The 10,493-nt window shown below is 42.3% G+C and overlaps 1 long non-coding RNA gene across 1 annotated transcript; it reads right to left on the minus strand.

Annotated features, from left to right (window-relative positions):
• Positions 1-610: 610 nt before the first annotated feature.
• Positions 611-9,320, minus strand: LOC122931055. Its single transcript, XR_006388205.1, has 3 exons — positions 9,255-9,320; positions 6,652-6,716; positions 611-686 (listed from the first exon to the last, which is right to left on the minus strand). It is a non-coding gene; the product is annotated as an uncharacterized LOC122931055 (long non-coding RNA).
• Positions 9,321-10,493: the final 1,173 nt, after the last annotated feature.

Here is a 10,493-nt window from a genome sequence, read left to right on the forward strand (position 1 = left end):
AGGCATCGTACATCCTCCACGTATGCGCCATACATGGTAGCGTCCTAATGGCTTTAAAACCATGTCAACATACAAGTCATATATTCCAGTCTATCACCAAAATGGAAATCAACTCAACGTTGCTAGGACAACTAAATATGACTATAGTCAGACATTAGAGCGTGACATGAGCTGCACCCCAAATTTTATAGAGGGGCGCACCTAGGGAACCAGCACCACAAATATGCAAAGCCTCATTCAAATCATTTGGTCCGTATATCATGGGAATGATACCCGGATACAAGTCATCTGAAGGTGTCTATTAGAGAGTAATTCATAGGGCCGCCAATGTCCCATAAGGGTGACTTTATGCATCAGCCACTCCTGATCATTTCATCACAAGGGATGGTACAGAATTACAACGTGGTCAGCATCAGTTAACTTGTGGTCCGTCTACTCTGCATGTCATACCAAATCCACGTACAAAGGTAACATGTCAACATGCTCGGTCCATATACCGCATGTATTGTACCATAATACCGTAAGTATTGAACAGTATCACAAGTTCATAGAAAAATAAAGAGGAGGAGATAATCTCCAGAACACGAAGATCCAAGGGAGAGCTGTATGTGCTGCAATCCTGATCCAAAATAGCATTAATCCCTCAGTCTGGAATTCTTCATTCATGTTGGAGAGTTACCTCGTGCCTGTGAAGATAAAATATAATTAGAATCAAAGAAACACTTTCTCTAAAACACAACTATTTAGTTAGGTCCAAACTTGGTAAAAAAACAACATCTACTTCTATATATATGTAATCCTAATATTCAAAGCATCATTATATACATTACCAGTCAAAGTTTGGACATAACTTTTCAGTCCTTGGTTTTCTTGTCTTTTTTAATAATTAAATTATGAAGGAACAGATATGGAATTAAGTACAAAACTGAAAAGGTGTTAAATCAGAATGGGGGTCAATTATGAACAGAACTCACGTTTGACACTTAGGAGTGGCGGGGACCAGGACATCAGCCCCGACAAATTTACTAGCATTAACGCCTGGTGAAAAACTGCTCCAGTCAGGGGCTGGAATACTTTTTACCCGAGGTGCACGGACTGACGAAGATGCATCTAATTTATGAGCCTCACAATCTAGACCGTGAGCCCCATTGGGGAAAGTGTGATGCCAATGTCTGTAAAGCGCTGCGGAATCTAAATATATTCTAATATCTATAAATAAATCCTGAAAGGGTTTCATTCGTAATTGTAAAAAGACTTCAAATTAAATTAAAAAAAGTTCTGCCTCTGGGTGCTAATAATCTAGATGCAACATATGTCATAGGGCAGTGATGGTGAACTTATTAGAGACAGAGCGCCCAAACTGCAACCCAAAAACCACTGATTTATTGCAAAGTCCCAACACAACAATTTAACCTGAATACTGAAAATACCGGCCAAGTTGATCTGTGGGGGCGTGGCTTAACACAAACCCCAGCATAATGAATGCCCCCATTTGTGCCCCATAAAATTAAAAATGTCCCAATTAGTGCCCCCCAGTATTAATAAGGCCTCCATTATTGGTCCTCAGTATTAATAATGCCCCATTTGTGTCCCAAAGTATTAATAAGACTCCCAGTAGTGACCCCAAGTTTTATTAGGCCCCCATTAGTGGCCCCCAGTATTAATAGGGCCCCCATTAGTGGCCCCAGTATTAATAAGGCTCCCTCTAGTGCCCCCCAGTATTAATAATGCTCCATTAGTGGCCCCCAGTATTAATAAGGCACCCATTAATGGCCCCCCCAGTAAAATTATGGCCCCCATTAGTGCCCCCTAGTATTATTTTTCCTCCATTAGTGGCCCTCAGTATTAATAATGCCCCATTAGAGGTTCCCAGTATTAATAAGGCACCCATTAGTGCCCCCCAAGTATTAATAATGCTCCATTAGTGGCCCCAGTATTAATAAGGCTCCCATTAGTGCCCCCCCCCCCAGTATTAATAATGCTCCATTAGTGGCCCCCAGTATTAATAAGGCACCCATTAATGGCCCCCTCAGTAAAATGAATGCCCCCATTAGTGCCCCCTAGTATTAATTTTCCTCCATTAGAGTCTCCCATTGTTAATAATGACCTCATTAGAGGTTACAGTATTATTATACCCCCACAGTATTATTTATATTAATTTTGCTTGTGTCTGCATTGGTGTACTTTGCACAAAGTTTATGAAACGTCACATGCTGTTTGTTAAAGGGGTTGTACGCTGTAGTGATATTGATGACCTTTCCCCAGGATATGTCATCAATATCAGATTGGTGGGGGTCTGACTCCCAGTACCCCTGCCGAACAGCTGATTGAAGAGGTCGCAGCGCTAGTGCAAGAGTTGCGTCCTCTTCATAAAGGCAGTGCAGTGTAATTACAGTTTCTTCCCCTGTTCAAGTGAATGGGACGAGCAGTTTCTAGTTACACTGCTCCTCCGCTATAAGCTAGATGGCGTGCAGGAATATATTGAAGATGATATATCACTCGCACAAGCACTGAGACAACTTCAAACAGCTGATCGGCAGGGGTGTCGGGAGTCGGACCCCGCCGATCTGATATTGATCACCAATATCATTACAGCGCACAACGCCTTTATATGTGGAGTCTATTCCTAACACTTTGTATTAAATTGTTGCTCATTATTTTACGTCACCCCATTAGTGCAGTAAAGTTTGCAACTTCTGTTGCTACTTTTATAAAGAAGTCGCACTAATAAATCTGAAACACTTACCATAGATAACCACTTCCACTCTCCACTCTTTCAAAACTGAAGTGAGTGGTGTAAGGCTACTTTCACACTAGCATGGTTGGATCCGGAAATCCATATGCAGATGGATAACATTTGTTCCCGGATCTGAATGCGGATCCGTCTGACAAATGCATTGCAATACCGGATCCGTCTCTCCGGTGTCATCTGAAAAAACGGATCCGGTATTTATCTTTTTCACAGATTTAAAGGTCTGCGCATGCGCAGACCAGGAAACTGAATCCATTTTTCCGGTACACTATGGTACCTGATCCGGCGTCAATATATTTCAATGGTTCCGGCAATCCATCAAGAGTTCTGGAATTTTAGAAAATACTGTAGCATGCTCCGGCCAAATACCATAAAAGGGACTGAACTGAAGGCATCCTGATGCATACTGAACGGATTGCTTTCCATTCAGAATGCATTGGGAGAAAACTGAAGCGTTATTTTCCGGTTTTGAGCCACTATGACGGAACTCAATACCAGAAAACTTTAACACTAGTGTGAAAGTACCCTAAAAATGCAACAAAATGCAAAATGTTTGCTGCTTTCTATGCAAAAAAGCCCCAAAAGTCACCAAGCCTTATCTTGTGACTTATTTAAAGACCAAATACTGGAGTGCAGGAAGTGATCAATCCCCTCATGATACCCAAAGCCTCCCTTCTCTTGATCCAAGCACCTCACGCACCAGTTTCTGGTGGTCATGGTGGTCATATGATCAATTGTGCTCCTTTTTTTTTTTACTCCCATTCTCTACCTCCCAATATCCTACACAACATACACAACATGCTGATTGTTTCCTGCTGGTATAGGAACCTGGTCACTGTTCACACCTACGCCCTTCTGTCCCTGATACATACATCACTGTGAGAGGACAACCCTTTTACTACATAAATGGTGGGGATATGCATTGATTAAGTAATTCAAGCACTGCATCTATGAGACCTACTATACAGTTAGCAGCATTCTTGTAACAAACACAGACCCTTTGGCTTTACTGTTCTTGTCTCATCCTATTTAAAAACTGGAGAAATTGATACTCATATTTTCCTTGGTTGTGGCTTGTGGAGATCCACTATAACCCCCTCTAATAGTGAATGGGTACATGAAACAACATAATAAGGAGGCAAGCTGTCCCCCCCTCTTAGTAGGAGTGGTCTGGTCCTGCTTCCTGCCAGGAGGAGGAGTTCCCGTTGACACACAGAGAGGAGAGGAAGCACACTCCTGAGCTCCTGCTCCTAAGAAAGTTTCTCCAGGAGAATAACTAAAGACTTCCTCAAGCAGATACTTCAGAGGAATCAGACAGCAGAGGGAACAGCTAGGACCAGCATAAAAGACACTGCTGTGAGGTGATGGACTTCTACTAGGCCAGTACAGTACATGTGCTAAATTACAGCCATCCAACCTGCCCGCGTAATCCTAGAGAATTGCACTTGGAAATTGCTCCTATTGAATGTACCTGAAGTTACACTTTGCACTTAGTAAAAATGGCTGTTCTACATTTACTTCTGGCCTCATTTTTCAAGGCTACAGTTCCACTGCATTTTAGTCTCAGTCTTGCCCTGACATTGCCTTTATATTGTAACACTAGTCTTTTGGCTGAGGTCCTTGAATGGTCTGATATGATGCTTTGATCTCATCCATATTTGTTCAGCCAGGTATATCACAGGTAGATTCCCCTCCTGTCCTTAGCTGCTATCATATTATTACATATGAATAACCAGAATCTAGAAGACATATCTACAATGTTATTCAATGTACAGGGCTCATAGGCGTGCGCACGGGGTGTGCCGGGTGTGCCTGGGCACACTCTAATAGGTTCGACACCTCCATGCGCACTGCCCCCCAGCCTATTTCCCTGTCTGTTTTGCTGGCTGCCGCCGCCCGCCGCGCTGTCAATTCATTTACAATATCTGGCTGTGGGCTGCCGGCGGGCGGTGGCTAGTATTCAAATAGGGGGCGGAGTCCCGGACCCGGCGGAGGCAGAGAGGGACTGTGCGGCGCAGGCTGAGTTGACGTTGACGTCACGTCACGCTGCATCTGAATAGTAGTACCCTGCCTGCGCGCCTGGCCGTCTGCTAGCTGGTGAGGTGAGGGCTGGGCATATAAAAAAAGTAGTATGTACCCCCCCCCCCCCCCCCCCGTCCCACAGTTCTACGAATCCTCTGTTGTCGCCTGTACTATCCTGATACCCCTCAGTTATATAATATATCTGAGGGGTATCAGGGTAAATCATACAGGGGATAATATAACTAGGGGTATCAGGGTACATGAGGGGAAATATAACCGAGGAGGGCTAGGCTACTATCAGACATTATACAGGGGTAATATAACTTATCTTACCCCTCACCCCTGTATTATGTCCCTGATAGCCCTGCTCACTTGTATTACCCCTGTATAATGTACCCTGATAGATACCCCTTAGTTATATTACCCCCTGTATAATGTACCCTGATACCCCTCAGTTATATAATATAACTGAGGGGTATCAGGTTAAATTATACAGGGCGGGGTAATATAACTAAGGGGTATCAGTGTACATTATTATACAGGGGGTAATATAACTAAGGGGTATCAGGGGACATTATTATACAGGGGTAATATAACTTAGGAGGGCTATCAGGGGACATTATACAGAGGAAATATAACTTATATTACCCCTGTATAATGTCCTTGATAGCCCTCCTCAGTTATATTACCCCTGTATAGTGTACCCTGATACCCCTTAGTTATATTACCCCCTGTATAATTTACCCTGATACCCCTCAGTTATATTACCCCTGTATAAAGTCCCCTGATAGCCCTCCTCAGTCATATGTCATCCACAGATCCCCCATAACAGTGTGTCATCCACAGGTCCCCCATAACAGTGTGTCATCCACAGGTCCCCCATAACAGTGTGTCATCCACAGGTCCCCCATAACAGTGTGTCATCCACAGGTCCCCCATAACAGTGTGTCATCCATAGGTCCCCCATAACAGTGTGTCATCCATAGGTCCCCCATAACAGTGTGTCATTCACAGATCCCCCATAAAAATGTGTCATTCACAGATCTCCCATAAAAATGTGTCATTCACAGATCCCCCATAAATGTGTCATCCACAGATCCCCCATAAGTGTGTCATACACAGATCCCCCATAACACTGTGTCATCCACATATCCCCCATAACAGGGCACCTGCGCACTATGGAGAGACTGAAAGGAGGGGAAGATCCGCGGAAGCAAGCAAAGGACGGCACAGCAGACGACTGAATGGCTTCTTTTGTAAGTAAATTATTTTATTATAGTGCTGAAACTGCTTTAAACTCTAAAGAAAAGTTTTGGAGAGTGTTTCTCTCTTTCTCAGGTATGAAGCAATACCGAGGAAGAAAGGAAAACTCTTGAAAGCTTGTCTTTTAAGTATTAGGATAGTACAATAAAAAGATACCCCTGCATACCGCAATACTCTCCTATTTTGTAATCTTATTTATAAATACTTATTTAGTTTTTTTCAGTAGTATGATTATATGGTGGAAATTATTAGTGCCCCCGCCCCCATTTTTGACTGTGGTATATTATGTGCCCTCCCCCCCCCCCCTATATATTGTTCCTAGGCGCAGAGGCGGAGTCACGGCAATGCTAGGGTGAGGCCTAGCCTGTGTGTATATGTGTGTGTGTATATAATTATATATATACAGTGTGTGTGTGTATATATATATATATATATATATATATACACACACACACACACACACATATATATACATACATACATAAATACACAAATACACACGTGCGCGGGGCGTGTGTTTTTGTGCTTTAGGGTGCACACCCTAATGCAATAGGCTGCGCACGCCTATGACAGGGCTACTAGCCAGTACTGTGTAGTAACTAATGATGACCTACCTTTATATAGGTGAGGTATGGCTTCAGAGAGTCCCCTGGCAGCAGGCGGCTGATCATAAGGATTTCTGGAAAAAAGTGTACATTGTGTAAGATAATATCTGCATGTTCTGATGCTATTATCCTGATGTCTTCTTCTAGTCCCGAGCATTTTCATAAGTGGACACCGGACTGCATGAGATTGGTGTGCGACCTGCAGGAGGACATAGTGCAGCCTGGAGTCTACTGACAGCCCATAATGTTTTGTGATTAGGGTTGAAGGAATCAAATTATCGGAAGTTGACTTCAATCCGAATTGCAGGAAAAATTTGATTTGTCATGAAGCCGAAGTTCCTCACGCTTCATGGTAATAAATCAATTTTCCCTGAAATGAATCTTTTGATGCATGTGTCTTTACAGAGGAAGAGGTTCTAAGTCAACTGTCCAAAATTAATACAAATAAGTCACAGGGGCCTGATTGGATACACCCAAAGCTATTAAAAGAGCTCAGCGGTGAACTAGCAAAACCATTAACAGATTTATTTAACCAATCACTGGCAACAGGAGTCGTCCCAGAAGATTGGAAATTAGCAAATGTTGTGCCCATTCACAAGAAAGGTAGTAGGGAGGAATTGGGCAACTATAGGCCAGTAAGCCTGACATCAATAGTGGGGAAATTAATGGAAACCATACTTAAGGAGAGGATTGTGGAACATCTAAAATCCCATGGATTGAAAGATGAAAAACAGCATGGGTTTACTTCAGGGAGATCATGTCAAACTAATCTTATAGATTTTTTGGATTGGGTGACTAAAATAATAGATGGAGGAGGTGCAGTAGACATCGCTTATCTAGACTTTAGTAAGGCTTTTGATACTGTCCCACATAGAAGGCTTATCAATAAATTGCAGTCTTTGGGCTCGGACTCCCATATTGTTGAATGGATTAGGCAGTGGCTGAGGGACAGGCAACAGAGGGTTGTAGTCAATGGAGTATATTCAGACCATGGTCTTGTTACCAGTGGGGTACCTCAGGGATCTGTTCTGGGACCCATATTGTTTAATATCTTTATCAGCGAAATTGCAGAAGGCCTCGATGGTAAGGTGTGTCTTTTTGCTGATGACACAAAGATTTGTAACAGGGTTGATGTTCCTGGAGGGATACACCAAATGGAAAAGGACTTAGGAAAACTAGAGGAATGGTCAAAAATCTGGCAACTAAAATGTAATGTTGATAAGTGCAAGATAATGCACCTGGGACGTAAAAACCCAAGAGCAGAATATAAAATCAGTAATGCAGTCCTAACGTCAGTATCTGAGGAAAGGGATTTAGGGGTCATTATTTCAGAAGACTTAAAGGTAGGCAGACAATGTCATAGAGCAGCAGGAAATGCTAGCAGAATGCTGGGGTGTATAGGGAGAGGAATTACCAGTAGAAAGAGGGAGGTGCTCATGCCGCTCTACAGAGCCCTAGTGAGACCTCATTTGGAGTATTGTGCTCAGTACTGGAGACCATATCTCCAGAAGGATATTGATACTTTGGAGAGAGTTCAGAGAAGAGCTACTAAACTGGTACATGGATTGCAGGATAAAACTTACCAGGAAAGATTAAAAGGACCTTAACATGTATAGCTTGGAAGAAAGACGAGACAGAGGGGATATGATAGAAACATTTAAATACATAAAGGGAATCAACAAGGTAAAAGAGGAGAGAATATTTAAAAGAAGAAAAACTGCTACAAGAGGACATAGTTTTAAATTAGAGGGGCAAAGGTTTAAAAGTAATATCAGGAAGTATTACTTTACTGAGAGAGTAGTGGATGCATGGAATAGCCTTCCTGCAGAAGTGGTAGCTGCAAATACAGTGAAGGGGTTTAAGCATGCATGGGATAGGCATAAGGCCATCCTTCATATAAGATAGGGCCAGGGGCTATCCATAGTATTCAGTATATTGGGCAGACTAGATGGGCCAAATGGTTCTTATCTGCCGACACATTCTATGTTTCTATGAAATGGTGGTAAAAAAAACCAAACATACTCACCTCATCCATTTGAATGCAGCTATCTTGATTGTAGAAACCGTGAAAAATCCTGCCTGGCCAGCGTGATGACATCACCACGCCGTCGTGCCCAGCCAGCTTGATGATGTCACTGTGCGAGATTTCGCATGGTGTCTTCAATCAAGATGGCCGCAACAACTTTCAACTCAAGCAAATGGATAAGGTGAGATATTTTTTTTTTTAGCTTTACCCTGATTAACCCTTGAAAGGCCTAAATTGTAGCATCAGATGCTGCGATCAGGGATGAATGCGGCATCTGAGGGGTTCAATGACGGGGAGCACGATCGCGGTTCCTGTCATTGCGCCCCCTACATACAAATAAATGCGCTTTGTGATGAAGTAATTAATCAGAAATCAAACTATTTTGTGAAATTCAGCGAAGCAGCCAAAATCGAGATTTTCTAAACCTGGTTTATCTCTGGTTGTGATATTCAGGCCATTAACGGATAAAACATTGGGTAATTTGACTTCCCTACAGCCTTGTGTGTGATATCAGTCTCTATCAGAGCCTTTAGGATGACATTAGGGGACACAATTTCTATACGTTGGTATTTACTATGACACTTACATATATAGGGTGGAGCATCGAGCATGTCAGCCGTCACTGGTGCCACATTCAGATGTTCCAATGTCTGTAAAAGACATAATATTTTCAATGAAATACAATATCCTAATATATATAATTAATAGTAATAATAATATATTCACTTTCAAAGATTGGATTTCCTGTTACAGGACAAGTCAGAAATGGCGCACATGTTATAATACCAGTGTAAACCCAGGAAATTCACTATCATGGCGGAGAGGTTGCAGTCACACACAGGCCCTGGTGTCTGAGAGAGCCCAAAAGTACCCATGCCATGAAAAACTGCTGCACTATTATGGTGTATGACAGATGCAGGGCTCTGGTATATATTTGGCATCATGGCCTTCGAATTGAAGGGATTATGAAGCTTTTACTAAGTGATGGACTATCTTCAGGATAGGGCACCACTACTTGATCGGCAGTGGTCCGATGCCCCAAACTTCTGCCAATTAGTTGTTTGGTTGTAGCTGTGGTGCTGGAAGTTGGCAGAAGAAATATACCGCTCTGTCAACTGTAGGGTGGAGGGTGCTCCCATTGAAGTCAATGGAAATAGTGCTACAGTGACAAGCTCTGTCCACTACAAAGCTGAATGGCAGGGGTGTGGGGTGTCAGACCGCCATCAATCAGCTAGTGATAGCCTATACAGAGGAAAGACCATTTACTCCCAGCTTTCCCAAAGCCATAACTTTTTACCTTTTCCATTCGCATAGCCGTATGAGAGCTTGACTTTTAAAGAACAAGTTGTGCTTTCTAATGGCACCATTTACAGTTGCATACAATGTAGTGGGAAACGGGATAAAAATTCCGAATGGGGCTGTAAAGCAGACCTGTTACTTTCATTCTCCGGGTCAGTGTATAGTTTTTCTTGCGTTTTAATACAGAAAAAAAATATTTAAAAAACTTGAAAAAAAATTATCCCTATAACTTTTTGTAGTTATGTGTAATTTGTTGCAGTATGTGTGAGACCTTATTTTTTGCAGGGCAGGTGAGGTGACCAAAAAACAGCAAATTTACCATTTTGACTTTTTTTCCATTTCACCATAAATATTTTTACATTTTAATAGTGCAGGCGATTTTGCATGAGACGTTTATTTTTAAATGTATTTTTGTTATGCATTTATTTAGCTCTACTATATTATTCCGCAGCGCTTTATCACCCGCTGTCCCCAATGCGACTCACAATCAAAGTTCCCTATCAGTATGTCTTTGGAGTGTGGGAGG

The sequence above is a fragment of the Bufo gargarizans genome, chromosome 3 (assembly GCF_014858855.1).
Source record: "Bufo gargarizans isolate SCDJY-AF-19 chromosome 3, ASM1485885v1, whole genome shotgun sequence".
Taxonomy (NCBI): Eukaryota; Metazoa; Chordata; class Amphibia; order Anura; family Bufonidae; genus Bufo; species Bufo gargarizans.